Below are 21,009 nucleotides of genomic sequence, written 5' to 3' on the forward strand. Positions count from 1 at the left end.
ATAGATAGATAGATAGATAGATAGATAGATAGATAGATAGATAGATAGATATTGCTCCACTGTAGAAATGTGGCTAAAAGAGTGTCTCAGGTGCTAAAGATATTATGCTTCTTATAGGCAAGCATAGACTGGCTGGGCTTTCAGTTGATACAGATTTTTTTTCTAGGGCTGTAATATTCTGTGCGTAATTTACCAAATTCTAGAAGTATGAATTCTTGTGATTGCCTCTGTCTTAACATTCTGAGAATCCAAGCATTTGTCTTTGTTCCTGTAACTGGCTCAAGAAAGTTAGTATGCTTTTGCTTGGAGCAAATCAAAATACAGCTCATTTTGAGAGCATGGATACGTTAGTAAGAATTGTTGAACTAATGTTTAATATACTCATTGCATTCAATAATCATAAAACCACTCTTCCCCACAAGACCCCACTTCAAATAGCTGAGGCAGAGCTGTTAACATCTTGTAAATACTAGCAGTGCTGACTGATACTACTAAAGAACCAAAGTAAATGTTGTAACAACAGCTGGTGTTGGAATAGTAAACAATGGTAAATGCCTTCAGTGGAAGACATGAAATGTTTTTGCAATGTGTTCATGAGGCTCATATACATACTCATAGGAGAAAACTTTCCACTACTTGTACAGAGGTTTGATCTCTTTACTATGCCAAAATATTTTCCTTGTTCAGGACTCCGAACACATCCAGCACTTTACTTTAGTCTCGGAAAAGTATGAAGTTAGCGTACCTTGGAGTATTGTAGAAATAAAATCCCAGTTACAAGAGCCATCTCGAGAGGATCCCATCGTGTGGCTAGTTATGGTCCACATATGTAACATGTTAATTATAAACACCTCCCTGGTCTGCAAAAGAAGTATTTGTGTGTGTGCCTGTCACTGTTATATTGATAGAAAACATGTTCTGCAGGAATGGGCTTCTCATCATGGAGTTATTGTGGCAATTAAGTCAGGAAACCCAGTGAACACCTTTCTACATCTCTGACAGTAAACATACAATAATAAAATAAATAAGATTCTACTGCCCTTTCATGATACTTAAAAATTTTTTGCTGCCTCAGGTGGACGCCTCACTGCCTTGATCATAGGACTATCCCTGTTTATTACAGTATTGTGGCAGGTGAATGGGAGCAGAAGACAGTGAGTGATTACAGTTCTACTCCACTCCTATTAACTTATTTATTTGTTGAGTTGCAGCTTTTAAAGTACCCTTTTCTTCCATATAGTTACATTTAGTTTTTGGCCTGCAGTTCTAGACAGTGTTACCAGCCATGTAACTATGCAGCTTGTTGCCCCCTTCATTTCTATCATGACCTTTCTCCAAGCAGCCTACAACAGCAGTCCTGTTAAGTTATGTTAGGTGAAAAAAGTGATATATTTTTCTAATTCAAAACAAGACATTTGGCTTGTGAAACCTGTTATTTGAAAGACTGAACTGCAGTGTGATTCTTCCTTGTCCTGTGATGCCACTAATTTTGGGCCAGCATTAATGTAGTTTTGTATTAATTGGTGGTCTTTCCAGTGATGTATAACAAGGAATGCCCTCCAGATGTTATAGGTGGTAACCCCTGTAACCCCTGTCTGTTGCCCATACTGGCTGGGGTACGTGGGAGTTACAGAATACAGCAGTTTCCGCCCACCCTTGCATTAATCATAGGATTAATGATAATTAGATTTCAGACCAGGGAATGATCTGAAGACATGTGGTACAGTTCTGTTGCTGAAGCTAAGCAGATCTGACCTTGTACACTTCCTTGATGGAAGGCCAGCTGGGAACCATCGGGAAGTCTCTCTGAGCTACAGGAAGACAGGGGTGTAAATAATAACCTCCTGCTGCTGCTAGTATGATCTGATTTTCATATACCTTAATATATCAGAGAGGAAATGTTTGATTTCTTTGCTGAAGCTAATCTAAACGTGAATTTTTATGTACAATGTGTTTTTATATTAGAGGAAGAGGATATGTATGCTACCTGAAATGGAGAGTTAATTATTTTTTATTATCTTCTCCAATCAGTGAATAAATTGGTTTCTATTGATATTCTTTACTTAATCATGTTCATCATTGTCATCATACAGAGTGCCCATTTAGTGTGTTTTCTAGAGATAAGGAGCCTGTGAGCCTCATTCAGGCTTGAAGACATATGAATTTATATGCCTGGGATTTTGTATTTTCAGAAATTAAGGAACATACTTTTCTGCCTTTTCTAGTTCCATTCTGAGGGCTACTCCAAACTGTTACCATCTCATCACTTATGGAAAAGATTCATTTGAGAGTTTGGAAACCCCTTCCTCCTGCATTGCATCTCAAGATATCATGCAGATAACACAGATTTAAGACCAACCCTTTTTTTCATTTTCTGTTCTTCCTGTTTTTTTGTAATATCTTGCTTGTTAAAGAAGAAATCTGGAGACCTCAAAAGCTTGCGTTTTGTGCCATTGTGTTTGATCTCATAATACAATAATTTTAGATTTTGGTATGAAAATAGTTCTCTCTACCATGAGCAGATTCAACAGTTCTGTTTTTAACAAAGGGTAGCCAGTTGTTGTTTTATAGAAGGAATAGTCAGTCACTAATCCTGTTGTATATAAGCACTGTAGTTAATCTAATCACTTCCAATAGTTGTCATTAGCACAGTGAATCTGGAAGTATAAGAAGGTGTAAATTTTCCCAGATTCATACCTGAGACCTGCAAATTTCTACAGCATGAGCAGTTATGGTCTGCTATATACTAGTATGAATATTTCCTTATAGTGGTTAGCCCTCCAGATTGCAAGTTCCCTTTTGACTGTTCTGAATTATGTCTGAGGTGGACTAGACAGTTGTCAAGCTGGAAAGGAGCCTTAAAGCCAGCTTTGTTCTTTTCCAGTACTGCTTTCACTGAAATTCAATTGGACTACGGAATCTGGCCCCTGCATTTTAGGACAGATTAATTCTAACCTGATACCATGTGTGCTTGGGAGAGTTTTTGTTTGGAAGAAGTCCAGATGCTATGTGGCAGTAAGCCAGAACACTTTAGCATGCTGTGCTGTGTCCTGGAATTGAAAAGCGAAAGAATAGCTTTTGCCTTTCTTTTTGTTTCTACCAAATGACAGAAAGATGTGACTGCATGTAGGAGGAGTAACTCAAAAGATTGAGAAAATTATTAATGTATCAGTATCTCTTCAGTGAACTAGTTTTAGAAGTTGACTTGTTTATGTTAATATTGCAGAAGCTGAATGTTAGTAACTACTCAATAAATGATAAGGCAGAGAAAAGATTTAGAGAGAACATGTTCAATGGCCTTGATAACGCTGGAGTGGGGAGAGGAGAAAATTGGTCATCCTTAGTTATGACATCACTTCAGGACAATGTTGGTTAAGGTTGGCGAAAGTCTGGATAGGTTAGTGAGGGTGGGAAACTGTCCCTCCAGATGTTAAGGTACAACAAACCTCCTTATCCATTGGGAATGATTGCTGGTACAATTTGGAGTCCATCAACATTTTGGAGGACCATGAGTTTCTCACTTCTGGCTAGTTTAAAATTAAGTGTTAAACAACCACTGCTTGTGTCCTTCTTTTCCGAGAGCACAAAACTTAGACTCTCTGGCTTTTCGCAAACGAAGATTCAGGAAGGACTCATCCTGTGCTTCCTACAAGTGCGTTGATGACTAAAAAGGCCAATCCGAGATAAACAAGTCCAGTTGCAGAAAGCACAGGAGAATGTCTCCTTGGGTGATGTTCCCGGGTTGTGGTTCTTTCTGCATTGTCATTTCTCTTTGAGACTCGTTCGGCATGAGCTTTCAAAAAAGGCTGCAGCATCGTGGATAGTGTGTCTCCATGCCTCCTGGTGCGAGGCCAAGGTGGACCATTGTTGGTGATCAATTTGGCTGAGCGTGAGATGTTGTTTCAGGGAGTCCTTGTATCTCTTCTTTGGGGCGCCCCTCTTACGCTGACCCGTGGCAAGTTCACCATAGAATACTATTTTTAGGAGGCGATGGTCCTTCATCCTAGAAACGTGTCCTGCCCAGCGCACTTGCATCCTCAATAGCATGGCCTCAATGCTGGTGATCCCTGCTTGCTCAAGGACAGCAACATTTGTCACACAGTCCAGTGTATATTTAGAATTGTGCGTAAACAGCGCTGATGAAAGCATTCGAGGAGTCGTAGGTGTTGGCGATAGGTGTTTCAGACCCATAAAGGAGAATAGACAGTACAATGGCTCTAGTGTGTGTGTGTGTGTGTGTGTGTGTGTGTGTGTGTGTGTGTGTTTTAAATTTCCAGTCATGGAAACAAAGAATGTCTGGAATCAAGGGAAGTTTGAATTTGGACAGTTAACCTGTTTTATGATCTAATGCCTTGTTGATCTTCCCTACCATGCCAGTTTTTGCATAGGAGAAGTAATTTCAGCTGGAATACTAAATGGTGTAAACGTGCATTTCACAATTGTAGATTTTGTTACGGGATCATGAAACAGGCATTAACTCATGTTGGCTGGCCTTAGTATAGTTACTTCTTTCCTGTTAAAAAGGAGAGAGTGAACTGAGTTTACTCTTGAGGAACCTTGGAAATATAGTGCCACTGTGCTGGTGATAACTCCCCCTTTCATTTTTCAGATGAGGAGAAGAGCTGTGACTCATCACACTTACCAGATGGGCAGGCAAGTGGAATTGTGGTTACATGATCAGTATGGACTTAAACGTAAACGCTTTCATATTAGTCTGGTTTTGAGGTGTTTATAGTTTGACATGTGATTTAATCCACTTATATGAACAATTTAATATTATTTGGGTATCTTAGCTTTATCACATGATGGTTGAGCTCCTATGCTCCACATCAGGGGTAGGTAACCTGCGGCCCGCGGGCCGGATGCGGCCCGGCAAGGCCTTGGGACCGGCCCCAGCCCGGTCCTGCCGCGATTGCTGCCAGAGCCTTTGGCCTCTCGCGTAAGGGTGTGGGGCCTTTGGCCTATCAGGAGGAGGCGGTCAAGGGGGGCAATTGTCTATAGAAGCCTCAGAAACATGCATTTATATTAACATTTTTTAAAAAAACAGGATTTTTTTTCGCGTGCCCTCCAATTTTTAAAAAAGTGTCCTCCATTTGAAAATTCTGTCCTACATTTGTCCCAGTTTATTTATTTATTTAATTTTTTAAAAGAAAATTATTTAATTATTTATTTTTTTGGCTTCGGTCCCCCAGTTGTCTGAGGGATAGTAACCCGGCCCCTGGCTCAAAAAGTTTGCCTACCCCTGCTCCACATGCTCAATTCTGCATCCTCCCATCATCATCATCCAGCAGTTTTGAAGGGGCCCCTACTGCTGTCACTTACTGATGGAGACGGGAGAAATGGGGAGATTATTCGAACCACAGAGAAGTAGCTGATGACAGTTTAGTCATAGGGTAAAGAATTGAAGACACACTTTCTAATGGATCTGAATGGTCTGAATCACCTTCCTCCCACTCCTTTCTCCACTAATAAGTGATAGCAGCATATGTTCCTTCAGAGCTTGCCAGCTGCTAGGCACTGTTAGGCTTTTGGATGGAAAGCAAGCATAAGTGAATAGCCATCCAAAATGGGACCTACATGTGCAAAAGTCACAAACAGGATGCCAGCCTTAATTGTGCTGAGCTATGTCAGTTAAGCTGACATATAGTACTGCTGATCTTGTCATAAAGACAGAGTCATTTTTCTCACTCCGCTTACTCCATATCCCTCCCAGTTTTCTCTGTGGATTTAAGCAAAAATTGTCTTGAGAACTATTGCAAAGTAAACAAGAAAGAGAGAAAAGTAAAGCTTTACTCAGAAGGACAGCAGTATAGTCCTTGCTAACTCCTATTATACACTTCTGTCTGTGTGTAAGGTTAGCATTTGGGCAGATAGGGCTTTGTTTGGTATCTGAAAAGAAGAGTATGGCAGATTTAAATTATGTTTAAACTCTTAACATCTCTCTTGCTACAAAAATACAATATCTTGTGTATCAAACTGCAGCAAAGACTTGGAATGGAAATGTAGATGAAAACCAAAAAGCAGTTGCAACTAAGAAATCGGAGCCTCAAACACACATTGATTGTATCACAAGGGACTTTAAGTGAAAGTTCTTTCAGACTGTCTTGTGCCCCCCTCCCCCAGAAATGGTCATTGGGGAATAGGTGTGGCTTGCTTTTTTCTCATACATCTTGAATTAATTGTAGCTTGGACATTCATCATCAAATCTGGAGGGGAGGGAATCCAGTTATTTTTAACCTCTCTTGATTACTGGGAATGAGTCTATAACATGCCCCCCCCCCAAATACTGCATGGCAAGGTGTTATATTGGCTGGGGATTTGGGGAGTTGTAATCCAAAAAAATAGCTTTTCCAATGCCTCACTTTCTTTTGGAAATAATATTCCAAATTTTTCAGAGTGAAGAGGAATGTAGCAAGTAATTCAGTCAGCCCTTCACATTCATGGGAGCTGGGGCATAGCCCCCACTGTGAAAGTGGAAAAAACCATGAATATAAATAAATATTGGTAGTACTATTTTGTGTCTGCATGAGTGGCTGAGATAGTGATACCTTTGCTTTCTGATGGTACAGTGCACACAAACTTTCTTTCATGCACAACATAGTTAAAATATTACATATAAAATTACCTCATGCTATGCGTATAAGGTATGCATGAAACATAAATGAATTTCATGTTTAAATTGGGGTCCCATCTCCAAGATATCTCATAAACACACAATCAGTAACTTCTAAAGTATACAACACAGAGACTGAACAAAAATATGTAATTGAAAGAAAAGCACCTTGTGGTTGCAAAAGTGTACAAAGTGCCATCATTGAGGACTTTGAGAAACTAGAGCATGTCCAAAGGAGGGCAACTAAAGTGATGAACGGTCTGGAAACCATGCCCTATGAGGAAAGACTCAGGGAGCTGGAGGTGTTTAGCCTGGAGAAAAGAAGGCTAAGAGGTGATATGATAGCCCTGTTTAAATATTTGATGACATATTGAGGAGGGAGCCAGCTTTTTTTCTGTTGCTCCAGAGACTAGGACCCGGAGCAATGGATGCAAGCTCCAGAAAAAGAGATTCTACCTCAAGATTAGGAGGAACATTAGGAGCTGTTCAACAGTTGAACAAACTCCCTCAGAGTGTAGTGGAGTGTCTTTCCTTAGAAGCCTTTAAACAGAAGCTGGATGGCCATCTGTCAAGGATGCTTTGATTGAGAGTTCCTGCATGGCAGGGGGTTGGACTGGATGGCTCTTGTGGTCTCTTCCAACTCTTATTCTATGATTCTATGTTTAGTCTGTCTACTGTAGAATTTGTGGTGCTGTTGGGTGCTTACAATATAGTACTGTACTGGTATTCATGTTTATATTTGTGTTTATATTTGTCGAAAGAATGGACACATGTCAGATAAATTGGTTCAGGTAATAATTTAATAGCGTAGCAAGAGTGATAATTGAAAAGTGATCCTTTAAAAAGTGAGGGATGCCTGTTTGTGTATGGTGCTCTTTATTGTGAAATCTTATGCAGAAACACACAAAAACAGTGTCAAACAATTTATGTCATTAAAAACAGATTCTGTACAGTTTAAAATAATTTAAAATACATAAAACATCTTTAGAAGTTTAAAACAAATTGTGTATTTTTGCAGAACTCCACATTATAATCAAACTAAGATCTTAAGAACCCAAAAGTTGCAGTAGAAAGCATTTATTTAACATCATGTCCAAATGGATCCAAATGAGTGGTGCCAATTGATTCTATAAATAAATAAATAAAAATTAAAATTATTTTTTTTAAAAGTCCAGTATTTCAGTTCAGTTTTATTTTGTGACATGAAATGGAGAAATGAAATTGTGCAGTATATATTCAGTAACATGAACCTTGCGTACTTGAAAGATACATAATTTCATGATATTAATAATTATTTATTTGTTTATTTATTTATTGAATTTATAGAGCTAGTGTGATGTAGTAGTTCGACTGCTGGACTACAACTCTGGAGACCAGGTTTGATTCCTAGCTTGGTCATGAAACCCACTGGGTGACCCTGGGCAAGTCACACTCTCTCATCCTCAGGGGAAGGCAATGGCAAACCTCCTCTAAATAAATCTTACCAAGAAAACCCCATGATAGGTTTGCCTTAAGGTTGCCATAAGTTGGAAAAGTCTTGAAGGCACATAATAATAACAAAAAACTTTCTCCCAAAATGGGATTCAAGGAATCTCTCCCTGAAGAGGGATGACACCTATTTCACAATACCATTGTGTTCATAGTTGTTGTAGCCAGTTCATGAGTTGGTGGTCATTCTTCCGGAAGCAAGCCTCAGTGTACTTAGACTGGACTTTGAATGGTAGACATGCAATACTCCACCAGGGCCATATTCAAAGTCTTACCACCTTGGAGAGTCGGCATGGTGTTAGAACCAGTGTGGTGCAGTGATTTGAGTGTTAGACTAGAATTAGACCAAGATTCAAATCCCTGCTCTACCATGGAAACCCTGTGGATGGCCTTGAGCAAGACATATTCTTTCAGCCTTAAAGTGAAGCCCCTAAATTGGGCTTGACTTGATGGCATATAACAATAACAGTAACCTTGATATAGCTTGCCATAGCTTTATTAGCCTCACCTACAAATACCCAGTGTAACTGCCACACTATGATGAGGCAGCAGGGCAGATTAATGAAGCGTTTTTTAAAAAAAAAATAATCAGAAAATGCTTTATTTTATTTTTAACATACAAAAACTTTTTTAAACATCCAGGTATGTGGCTGATTTAAAATGGGTGGCTGGAGTGCAGCCCATGGGCTGCATGTGACACTCTGGGGCTGTTTTTGGAACCCCAATAAAATTTGTGGTCATTTTTAAAAATTCAATAAAATTCCATTGAAGCTTTCTGGGGGCAATTTGCCATGTTCTTTCCCTTTTTCTGCTTTCTTGGGTATAAAGGGGCTTTTTAAAAATCAGAAACTAAATTTGAATTTGAAGTTTTGAAAGGAAAGAAAAATGGAGATGGGGCACATTAGGGGAGCACTCCTCTGGTTTATTGTGGGAGGACAGTGCAACTCAGAGCCTCAGATAGTTGCCCACCTCGACCTGTAGACAAAACAAAGGGCACCATAATGGTGAACAAAGTATGTTGAACTTTTTATACACATGCAATAGATTCTTCTTCAGGTTGGTAGTTTTGGAATTTGGGTAGAGGCAGAAGTGCACATCTGTCACTTTTCTTCATAGAATACTATATAATGGCAAAAATATAATAATATTTGAGGAATGGGCTACATTTAACCCATTCAGTCAGCCCTCCATGTCCACGGATTCTGTCTCCATGGATTCAACCAACCATGGTTTGAAAATACTCACCCTTCCCAATTTTTTTTCCAAAGAGCAAATCTTGTTTTGCCTTTTTATATAAAGAATGCCATTTTACTATGCCATTACTTATAAGGGGACTTGAGCACCCACAGATTCTGCTATCCACAATAGGTCCTGAAACCCAACTCCAGTGGATGCCAAGTACAGGGCATCCACTGTACTTCTCCCGCTTTTTTCATTGCTTTATCTTTAAGTGCATCATAAATATAGTGGCACTTGAATTCTCATTCTGTAATCCAAGAATAAATTTGTCTGTCTTTCAGCAAGAAAGACCTAAACTGAATGATCTAAGCAGTTACTCCAGAAGGAAGAGAAAACAACTCATTTTGATATTCTCTGCTATATCCTATCTCTATACAGTACTTTCAACAAGAGATTGGTTGATTTGGCTGTGGGAGAAAAAAGAAACAAGGAATTACATTATTACAAAAAGTGTAGTCATTTTTAACCCTTGAAAGTAAGACAAATATTTGATCAACTCAAATGATTTGCTGAAAGTCAAAACAACATTTTAGGCTTGACTGGTTGTGTACCTGTGTATTTAAGAGGCAGAGTGAAATGCCACTTTGTTGAGCTTGACAGTCTTCCTGTCCCTGGAAGATATGCACAAGAATATCTGATTTTGGCTGTTCAATAGACTACATGAGTGAGGGGTGACTGAGATGGGCCAAGCAAACTTATGCCAGAATATTTTCTTCTAATATACCACTTCAAAGGACAGGAGTAGATACTTGTTTGAGTTATTGTCTGTATAAAATGTTTTATATCAGAATTTCCAACTATCTATAGTGAGAGCATAGACACTAAATCAATTAGGCTCACCTCTGATCTACCTATCAAATAAGAGTGTCCTTTTAACTCTAAAGTTGCAATTTTCTTCTTTTATAGTTTTGGTTAAGTTTATTGCCCTCCACAGAAATCTAGAAGCAGCAATTTCCTCACCATGTTCCATATGTTTCCTTATTGATTAAACATCCTGTTTCAGAAACCTTGCCTTTTTATATTTGCTTTTTCCTTGGTTCTTTGGGTGAATGTTTTTCTTTAGATTTGCTATGTATCATTATATCCCCCATGTGGAATTATTAATGAAGATACTAGAGTCCCACTGTAACTATTTAAACAAGAGATAAAGTCTGGAGGTGATGATTTAATGATTTATGTCATTTCATTACAAACGTAAAATATTATGTGGATAGCTTTGCAGGTATACATATCTGCACCACCACCACTGAATATTTATGAATAAGACATTAGCCAAAACTGGTAATTGAAATCTTTTATTGGTGAAACTTTTATTGCAATCAAACCTCTCTGAAGTACCATTGAAGGGACTTAATGTTGTTGTTATTATTAATGTATTTATTCTCGGAATCTATGAGACAACACCAAGGTGACTAACACTGAGCAAATAAATAAATAATAGCAATAAAACAAAGAACAAAGGAGAGCAGACAGAACTATTTGACAGCAGCCAGTAGAAGCCTGCAGCAACAAGTGTTTTTCAATTGGCATTTGAATATCAGGTAAGACAGGTGTCAAGTGACAAATGCAACTTAGTCATATGCAAATATGGATGATGATTATCATGATCGATTATGACAACTACTGCTGCTGCTGCTATTTTTTAAACATATGAGTTTATTAATAAAAACATTTTACCTTACAAGCCAACAATCACATCCTATCTCAAGAGTGTTCTCAGATGTAACTAATCTATAACTAATTTCTCATACACACACACACACACACATTTCCTTTATTTATTTATTTTAAAAACTGGAACTGTGTTTTCTTTTTAATTTCTTTTTCCTCCCATGTGGAAAATCAGTTTAACTGTTTCCTTAAAAATTTCATACCCCATCTTCTCTTCAACAAACTCAGTCATTATTTTCCAATTATTAACCCAAAATTCTTCTTTCAATTGACCAAAATAAACCCTCCTTTTTCCATGATAAAATCAAACATCGTATATATATTGCTTCCATCTATTACAGTTCCACTTTTCTTTATCCTTCTACCCATATGTGATTACTTCATGTGCTGCTATAATTAACTGTTTGATTAAATACTCCTCCTTCTTACAACTACTATTTGTATCTTTCTTTTACCCCCAGAATTGGAAATCAAAACAGCTCACAATTTAAAAGAGCAATACAATTCAAAACGTACAAAAAGTGAACATTAAAATAGAATTAAATTATTTATAGTATTTTAAAAATCCACCTTCAATTTAAAAGTGTAAAATGCAATAAAATAGATTAAAAGTTCTCTAAAACAGTTCAGTTAAAACAATACAGCACCCTCTAAATTGTTCTTTATAAACTTTGTGTTCTGAAAGCTTGTCTAAATAAAAAGGTTCTAGCCTGCTGCTGGTGGAAGGATAATAAAAAGGGGGCCATTCTGGCCTGACTGGGAAGGGAGTTCCAAAGTTCAGGGGCAGCCACCAAAAAGGTCCTGTCTCACATCCTCACCAATTGTGCTTGTGCTGGTGGTGGGACTGAGAGAAGGGTCTCTCCTGATGATCTCAGCTCATACAGCCGGCTCATACAGGGAGATATGGTCTGCCAGATAGCCTGCACTTAAGCCATATAGGACCTTATGGGTCATAACCAACACTGGCAGCCACTGAAACTGTTTCAAAAGGGATGTAGTATGGTGTCTGTAAGCTGCCCTATTTAACAGTCTGAGTGCAGCTCTTTGGAGTAGCTGAAGTTTCCAAGCACTCTTTAAAGACAGCCCCAAGTAGACCCTGTTATAGTAGGACAAATGGGATGTAATTAAGGCATGTACCACTGTGGTCAAATCTAATGTCTCAAGGAATGGGTGCAGTCGGTGCACAAGCTTTAAATGTGCAAAAGCATTCCTGGTCACTACAGAAACATGGGCCTCTGAGTTCATACCTGAGTCCAAGAGTATGCCCAAGCTGTAAACCTCTGTTTTGACATGAATGTAACCCCATCTAACACAGGCTGAATCCCTATTTCTGATCTGCCTTATGATTGACCACAAGCACCTCTGTCTTGTCTGAATTAAGTTTCAGTTTGTTTGCCCTGATTCATTCCTTATTGACAAACAGTAATAATTTTTAATTTGGCTACATAACAAATCATATTTCATTGTCTTAAACAACAGTCATGATAAGATAAGAAAAGTACTCCTTCTCTGTATGTGAAGCTGTTAAATAAGCTAGATTTAGTTTGAAATTTACTTTCCAAAAATTTGTTAAATGGATTTTTTCTGCATTTGACCTACCAGGTATTGCATTTTGCCTGAACTGGGTCATAGTGTACCTTGTCTATGTTATGCTGGAAGCAGATGGGATAATTATTATGAATGCCATCAGCAAATGCTATGAAAGAAAGTGTTTGCTTATTCAGGAAACATTGCCCTCACTTTACCCTCACTTTGAATAGGCTTTGTTCCCTTGCAATGATGGCAAAACATGGTCAAAAAGCATTGTGATATTCCATTGGCTGCATGTGATCTCTAGCTGGACTCACTATGCACAAGAGAAAGAATCTTTAATGTTTTAATATAATGTCAAAGCAGCAGAAGACAGAGGAAAGTCTGGCAGCAAAAGGCTTTGAAAAACATGAAAATCTTCATTTTCGAGAGGTATGAGAGGGAATTCTGTCTTCTGCAACCACTGTTTCCTAAAAGAAAGTAGAAATGGGTAAACATTTTCTAATATATTTAATTTTTTTTCTCCAGTCCACTTAACTCCAGAAAACCAAGCAGCAACTGATTGTTCATATTGCAGTTTACATACCTTGTAAAAACTCTTGGTTATTTAATATTAGCTACCCAGTTCCTGAGCTCTACAAATTACTTTAAAGCTTCAGATAGTTCCAGAAATAATTGGCATGTCTTGGTTTCTCATGCAGCTAACTGCTAAACTTCTTCCAAAACTGAAAATATACTTGTGGGTCTTGATTGATATCAGTGATTTCAGATTTCCAGCCTCATGACTGAGTTTCATTTTGACACTAGCACTATCATAGATCTAAATCTAATGCTTGCTTTGCATATTGCCCTGCTGGAGAGCTTGAATCCGGGGATTGGGGGCTGGCATTTTCAAACAGAGCCTTTCATTACATTTCCTATAGGTATGCAAAGAGATCTTGCAGCACCTTTGAGACTAACTGTGTGAAAGAGGTTGTAGTGTGAACTTTCATAACTTAGGAGTGAAACAGACAGGCCAATTGACGTGGGTTATGGCTGCTTTGCAGGAGTGTTGATTAGATGATGCACACCTCCAAAGTGGTTGGAAGCTGCACTGAGGGAGCTAGGAAAAAAGAGCTGGGATAAACCAACCTGCTTCTGGCTGGAGCGGACTCAGGTTGCTCTTTTGTGCCCATCTGCTCTGACCTTGGTCTGTTTTCTCAAATGCCTGGAGTGAACAGAGGCATCTGAGGAAGTAGACCAAACTACAGAAACTCATGCTACAACTTCTTTTGCATAGTTAGTCTCAAAGATGCTGCAAGATCCCTTTGCACACTGATATTCCAGTCTAACATCTCTGTATCTCTGAATTCTATTTCTTATAGGGCTTGAGATATGAAGTCCACACAGAGGACTGCTTAACCCACATCCTAGGATACTTCTATTTAGCTTGCAAGCTTTAGTTAAACTCTTAAGCACCTTAGCTTTTCTTTTTGGAAAAAAAGTGCTTTTAGTCCTTGTGGATGTAGAGCTTAGTTTGTGAAATAAGGTTTTATGGAGTGTGACACAGGGTCATGCCTCTTATTTAATTATCTAGATAAAAATATTTATTGTCCACAAGGAGAAGATAATTTCTGGAGCATCGTGACATATTCTTTGGTGGTTGCCAGCTGCATTTGTTATGTCTGTTGCTTGTAAGTGATCTCCTACTTCTTGTTCTTAAGATTTTTGCTTGGTAGTGTTAATTTTAAATGGATAGCCTTGAAAACCACTTGAGTTATTGCTGTTGACTTATATAGGTGTGTGGGGCCTTTCTTTGGCCTACAGCTATCTCCCAGCATGTCAAATGGTTAAGCTGTGGGAGTTGCAGTCTGAAACATCTGGAAACCAAAATATCTTGCATCCTTCCGAGGTTGCTAAAATGAGTACCTAGATTGTTGGGGGCCAGTTGACCCAGTTGTGAGAAAAATAAAACCCAAGGGATCCTCTCTTAATGCCAACTTGCCTTCTGGCAGCAAAAAAAGTGCTAGGACCCAGACAGCCAGAAGAAAACAAGAGATCAGTTGCTGTCTACTTGTAAAGAGACAATAATATCAGCTTTCTCCCTGTGATATCTGAATTAACCCCTAATCAATAGCTTAACATGGAATGCATAGTTGTTGACTAAAATATAATAGAAGGCTCCTTATCTGAAGAAAATTTGTGTTGTAGCAAGGCAAGGCAAAGTATGTCATGTTGAGCAGTGGTCCCAGAAAGCAGCAAGAATAATAACAGCAATCCAACCTGATATACTTCAGTACCATTGACTAGCATTTTAAAAAGAGTTAGACATGCCTAACTACTTTTGGATCGTGCTTCCATTCATAGTGCCAACTAACAAAGGAAATCACCATATGTTCATCTTCTCTTCATGACCAATGGAACTGCAAATCATGCTTGGGATGTTAATTTGAAGCTTTGAAAATGAGTTTAGTGGGATTGAGTTTCCTCTAAGATCTTTATCTCTCAAAAATGTACTTTTCCATACACCAAGGAGTGAAGACAAGGGGAACCAAGGAAACTGATAGTTTATCTTGGCTACAAACATAGTAGACCTTAATTTGCATGAGCACAAAAAAAGTACGTTTCATGAGTTGCTGATGTTGCCTAAGAATTACTCACATTTGGCAGAGTGTTCAAACTAGTCTTCTGAAAATACGTTTGGAGAATTATGGGGTGGGGGAATAATTGCTAAGCATTTAAGATAAACAGCTTGTGTATCTGTTGCTCAATATACTTGTCTGGAAAGGCCCACAGACTATATATTGTCATGGATTTAATTTGCCAAAGCCATAGACAAACATGTTCCAAAGCATATTCAAGTACAGACTTGTGGATGTGTAATAATGCTTTGAGCGATAACACTTTTATAAACAACACAAATAGGAAAGTTTTTCCAATTTATAATGACAGCTAATGGTACATCATGATGCTTTTAGAGCTGAGAAGAAAAGAAAATCAGTGTTAAAAATACTGCATATCCTAACAAATTATGTTATTAGATTTTTGGTTTTACTGCAGTTTATGAATCCATGCCTTGAAACGTTCTAAGAATGAGTAAAGCTGGGGGCTGTTTATGAGCTAGTCTCTGAAGACTTCTTGAAGCTTAAGTTTGCACAGATCACTGCTGCTATTTTACAAACAGAATCAACTGTAAACAATATCCCTCACTAGTTCTTGAGCTGTTATTTACTACCTATCCTCTTCTAGTTACAATTTAAAGTGCTAGTCTTCATAAATTCCTGGGCGGTTTAAGACCTGGTTGCCACAAAGATTGCCTAAAATAGTCATTATCAACCTTTGGTCCTCCAAATGTTTTTTACTTCAGTTGCCAAAAGTACCAGCCAATGCTCAGGAGTTCTGGGAGTTGAAGTCCAAAATATCTGGAGGACCAAACGTTGAGAACCACTGGTCTTAATATGGCTTAAGGAGGTTTCCATCAGATAAAATCTCATAAAATCTCACATTTGTCTAAGTTTAGTTAGGAAATGACTAGAGAAAGAATTGTGTGATACCTTTTCTCCGAAATTCCCTTTCTAGAGAAACTCACCTGAAAACTGCTGTGAAATATTTTTAAAAGTAGATTAGGGCATAATGTGCCCAGACATTCCAGAAAGCTGAACAGCTGATTTTAATTGTGCTCTGCTTTAGTCTATCTTACTGAACAGATACTACTGTTCTTCTATATTTTTATTGCTGAATGTTGTGCTCTGCTGGGGTGACTTGTAGACTACCCTGTGAACCTGTGCCAAACATTGGCTCATAAATTTTCTAAACTATGTGTAGGTGTTGATCTCCAAAAGTAAGGCTGAGATGGTTGTTTTTTCTAAGCTGAAACTAGGGCTGTCAACTTCATGAAAAAGGATTTAATTTTTGTAATATATTTAAGGTACACTGAGACGTATGTACCAAACTCCAGTGTAGGTACAACAGGCAGCTGCTTGAAAGAGTTCACCTGATGTACAGAATGCAACAGTTGTCATCTGAACCTACTTCTGTAAAAGGATTATCTGAAAGTCTTTAACAAACAAATAAAAAAAAACTGAGTTAGTTACAGTTCTGTAGATAGATGCATACATATGTTCTCTTTGGCATGGTAGAGAAGACCTATAATTTGTTGGAAAGATTACCTTTCTGAATTGATATAGAACAGGAAGAAATAAAGGTATGTTTCAGTTGTTTTAAAAAAATGAACTGCCAGCTGAAAATGCCTGCAGATCAGAAGCCTAAGGCCCGTTACAGACAGGCACCCTAGGGCGGACTCAGTCCGTGCTAGGGTTAGAAAGGGGCATCTCTTCCAGACGCCCCTAACCCTAGCACGGACTGAGTCTGTACAAAATGGCGGCGGACGTTCCACACGGCCGCCGCCATCTTAACGTAGCAGATGTGCTGCGTCCATACGTCGCTCCCCGGAAATGACGCCACGAGTGCGCGCTTCGACACTTGCAGCATCTCTTCCAGGGCGCAGGAAGGAGCGTGATTTTCGCGCTCCTTCTTTGCAGCATCCGGGAACCGCGCCGTTTGGCTGCTGCGGTTCCTGGATGCTGCAACTGGCAGCGGCGTTAGACTGCCCCTTCTGGGCGGTCTATAACGTGCCTAAGTTTGCTTTTAAGATGATGAAAAGCCAATAAAGGCTACATTTAGCTCCAGCCCTGAATGCTGCCTCTCTCTATAGTTTTTCACAAAACCAGTAAAGAATTTTAAGAACCTTTCAAAGACATTGCAAATAAGACTGTGAATGGAGTATTCATCTTTATTACACTTTGAAGGAATTGTGTCAGAAAAAAGCTTTCTTACCATGACTTGAAGCTGCTGATTTCTCCTGAAGAATTCTCCTAAATGAGCGTTTATTAATCATTCTTTTTTGCCACTATTGAAAAAGAACCTTGTGGCAAAGAGATCAGTAATTTTAATGTAATAAAAAATGAGATCCAGTAATTAGCCTTACTGGAAGCAAAAAATAGTGCTCACTTTGTGTGTCCAGGTGTGTGTGTCCAGGTGTGTGCACATACATGCATGTGATGAAGAATTTCACCCTGTCCCATTTGGACACATCTCTCTGTTGGGTTTTCATTGGGACTAGAAGGCCCCACCTGGAATACTGTGTCTAGTTCTGGGCACCACAATTCAAAACGGACGTTGAGAAACTGGAATATGTCCAAAGGAGGGTGACTGAAATGGTGAAGGGTCTGGAAACCATGCCCTATGAGAAACGGCTTAGGGAGCTGGATATGTTTAGCCTGGAGAGGAGAAGGTTAAGTGGTGATATGATAGCCCTGTTTAAATATTTGAAGGGATGTCATATTGAGGAGGGAGCAAGCTTATTTTCTGCTGCTCCAGAGAACAGGACCCAGAACAATGGATGCAAGCTATAGAAAAAGAGATTCCACCTCAACATTAGGAGAACTTCCTAACAGCAAGGGCTGTTTGACATTGGAACACACTCCCTCGAAGAGTGGTGGAATCTTCCTCCTTGGAGGTCTTTAAACAGAGGCTGGATGGCCATCTGTCACAGATGCTTTAACTGAGAGTTCTTGCATGACAGGGGGTTGGACTGGATGGCCCTTGGGGTCTCTTCCAACTCTACAATTCTATGATTCTATGAAATGTTAGTGTATTTTATATCTCTTGTCACCTAAAGATAGCACTGATGAGAAGTTCTGTCCTGTCTCTTTTTAAAAAATTACTGCAAAGACCTCTGTAGAGTGCAGGCATCAAAGTAAAAATGTTGTGCTTAGTTTGCAAGTCACTTTACCCACCCACCCACCCATCTGTGTTGCCATTCAGACCTTTTCTAATATGTCAGGTGGCAACTCTTGTTGCAGAAGGTGGCAAGTCAGATTAAAAGATTTAAAATTTTCAATATAAATATAAGGTACAGCTTTGTAGTGTTTGTGGCTATAAAGGTAGACTCCATGATAAACACTACCAAGTTGCAATAATGGCATAAATGAAGAATATGTCACTGATATTTATAGTAGGTTTAATTCCAACAGCTGACTGCAGTCATATCGGAACAGCTACTATCACATGTGAATCAGCCTTTGCTCCACCTACTTTCTGTACAGCTGTGTTTAAAAAAAGTAAAAATGTTCCCTAGAAGAATTTTAATTTCCACAGATGTCAAGACATATTTAATCCCCCTGTTTTGGCATATCATGTGAATCATCTTTCCATATTAATAACATTAATTTAATCCCACTCTGGAATAAACCTGTTTAGTAAGCATAAACAGGGTGGGCTGAATTGGCAAAAAATCATTTAATGAAATAACTTTTTGCTAGCATAACAGACTTTATATTTGTGGATGTTGATACCTTGTAATATCTTCTATGGTTCAGCTGGTGAACGTTTCCCAACATGAAGATTTATTACTTTGTAGCTTCTTGGAAAGCATTCCAGATCCTATGTACCTCAGTGAAAACAATTTTCATATGACTTATAATGAGTCCAAAAGTGCCCCTTTATCTAATGGATTTTATTTCGTGAAACACTGGCATGATAACACTTTTCTTTTTCTGGCGAGAAATTATCTGTGGCTGAAGAAGGGCTAAGAAACAATGGAAACAAAAAATAAAATTTAAATCGCCCAAGTGATCTTTGTCTTGGTTAGATATTGGTATATGATACTTGTTTCTGAACAATTTTTGTAAAATGGTGTCTGATTTTTGTGCGAGCAACTCCTCCTCTTTCTCTCTGAGACACTGGCAAAGAGAGCACTCCCTTTCTACCATTAAGAATCTGTAAGAACCCCTCTCCTTTACCCCACAGCATGCACTGTTTTTCTTATATCTTTTCCTCACCTCTCCTGTAATATTTCCAACCAATTTCCCTTTTCTTCTTCTTCTTTGCAGTCTTGAGTCTCCATTAAACTTATTTATTTTTCAGACCTGATATACCTAATGTCTCTTCTATAGCCCATTATTTTCCTATTATTTTACTCTCTCTTTTGTTTTTATAGTGGTGGTGGTGTGCCTTCAAGTCTTTTCTGACTTATAGTGGCCATAAGGTGACCCTATCATGGGATTTGAGTGGCAAGTTTCTTCAGAGGTGGTTTGCCATTTCCATCTTCTGAGGCTGAGAGAGTGTGACTTCCCTGGGGTCATCCAGTGGGTTTTATGGCCAAGCAGGAATTCAACCCTCGTTCTCCAGTCATAGTCCAATTTAACATATGTCATTTACATTATTTAAAATGTATGTCACACCTATTTTTTTTCCAAAAAGGCATGCAGCATTAACACAAAGCATTAACATTAAAAACAAACTGAAAACAAATCCAGAGACAATAAAACAATGGGGGGGTTGAACAGTAAAGAGAACAGTAGTATCAATCAATTAAATACTTTGGTAAACAAAAAGGTTTATTGAAAAACTGGCCTATTGTTTAAAAAATAGATTCAAACAACAGGAAAATAGATTTCACCTAAACATTATGAAAAACGTGCTGAGAGTAAGATCTGTTCAGCATTGGAACACACACACTCCCTCTGAGTGTAGTGGCATCTCCTTCTTTGGAGGTTTTTAAACAGACGCTGGATGACCATTTGCCAGGGGTGCTTTGATTGTGAGTTTCTGCCCGGCAGGGGATTAGACTGGATGCCTCTTGGGGGTCTTCCAATTCTGATTATATAGCCTCCAGCACTTGATATTCATTGGCAGTCCCCATCTAAGTACTAACCAAGGCTTAGCTTCCATGATCAGATGGTATCTGGTGTCTTTATGGTACTTAGACCCTCCCAACTGAGTGGCTTGATTAAAAAAAAAGGGGGGGAGTAACTTTTCCATGCACTGTTACATGGATAATCTCACCAGTTTATACTCCGCTTGCTTTTTGATCATTTACAAGAAGTCAAAGTGCTGACTTTAATTTTAAAAGTTTGAATTGGACAGCTAAGGTTTACAGTACTTGCTGACACAAATGTTCTCATCTGTTTGCTTAATTAGAAAATAAGCAAAAGAACCTTTCATATGGTGCTTATTTTGCTTATTTTCTAATTATCCTCCATTTATTAGTACAACAGTATCAATTTTTAATGGTTTTTGCTATGTCTTGTGTGTGCCCACAAACATGGAAAAGGGTCACAAATGTATATTTCAGATTCTCTCCTACAGCACTGAAAATAAGGAGACCCATAGTAGGTGCATAAACCTTACATTGGAGCCCATCAAGGACTTTTGTGAATGAAGAAGCACAAGAATGAACTCATTAATTCTGAAGACTTAATAATTCTCAGGAAGCTTCAATCAGCCAGTCAATCACTTTATTTATATCCTTCCTTTTTACTAAGTGTGGGACTCCAGGCAGCTTCATTAATTCCCAAGACTGTATTTTCTCCCTCCCACTACCGCTTTTCTGTAGCCTGTATTTTAGATGGATTGCTAAACCTTTGTTTATGTTTTGTACATAATGCTTAATCATAGTGTTATGAGCATACACACCCTTCTCTTCT

General features: G+C 38.6%; 1 protein-coding gene across 2 annotated transcripts in view; it reads left to right on the forward strand.

Moving 5' to 3' along the window:
- IQGAP2 (IQ motif containing GTPase activating protein 2) overlaps positions 1-21,009 on the forward strand; it is a 192,794-nt gene that overhangs the window by 85,010 nt on the left and 86,775 nt on the right. The window lies entirely within an intron of this gene.

The sequence above is a fragment of the Sceloporus undulatus genome, chromosome 2, assembly GCF_019175285.1.
Source record: "Sceloporus undulatus isolate JIND9_A2432 ecotype Alabama chromosome 2, SceUnd_v1.1, whole genome shotgun sequence".
Lineage (NCBI taxonomy): Eukaryota > Metazoa > Chordata > Lepidosauria > Squamata > Phrynosomatidae > Sceloporus > Sceloporus undulatus.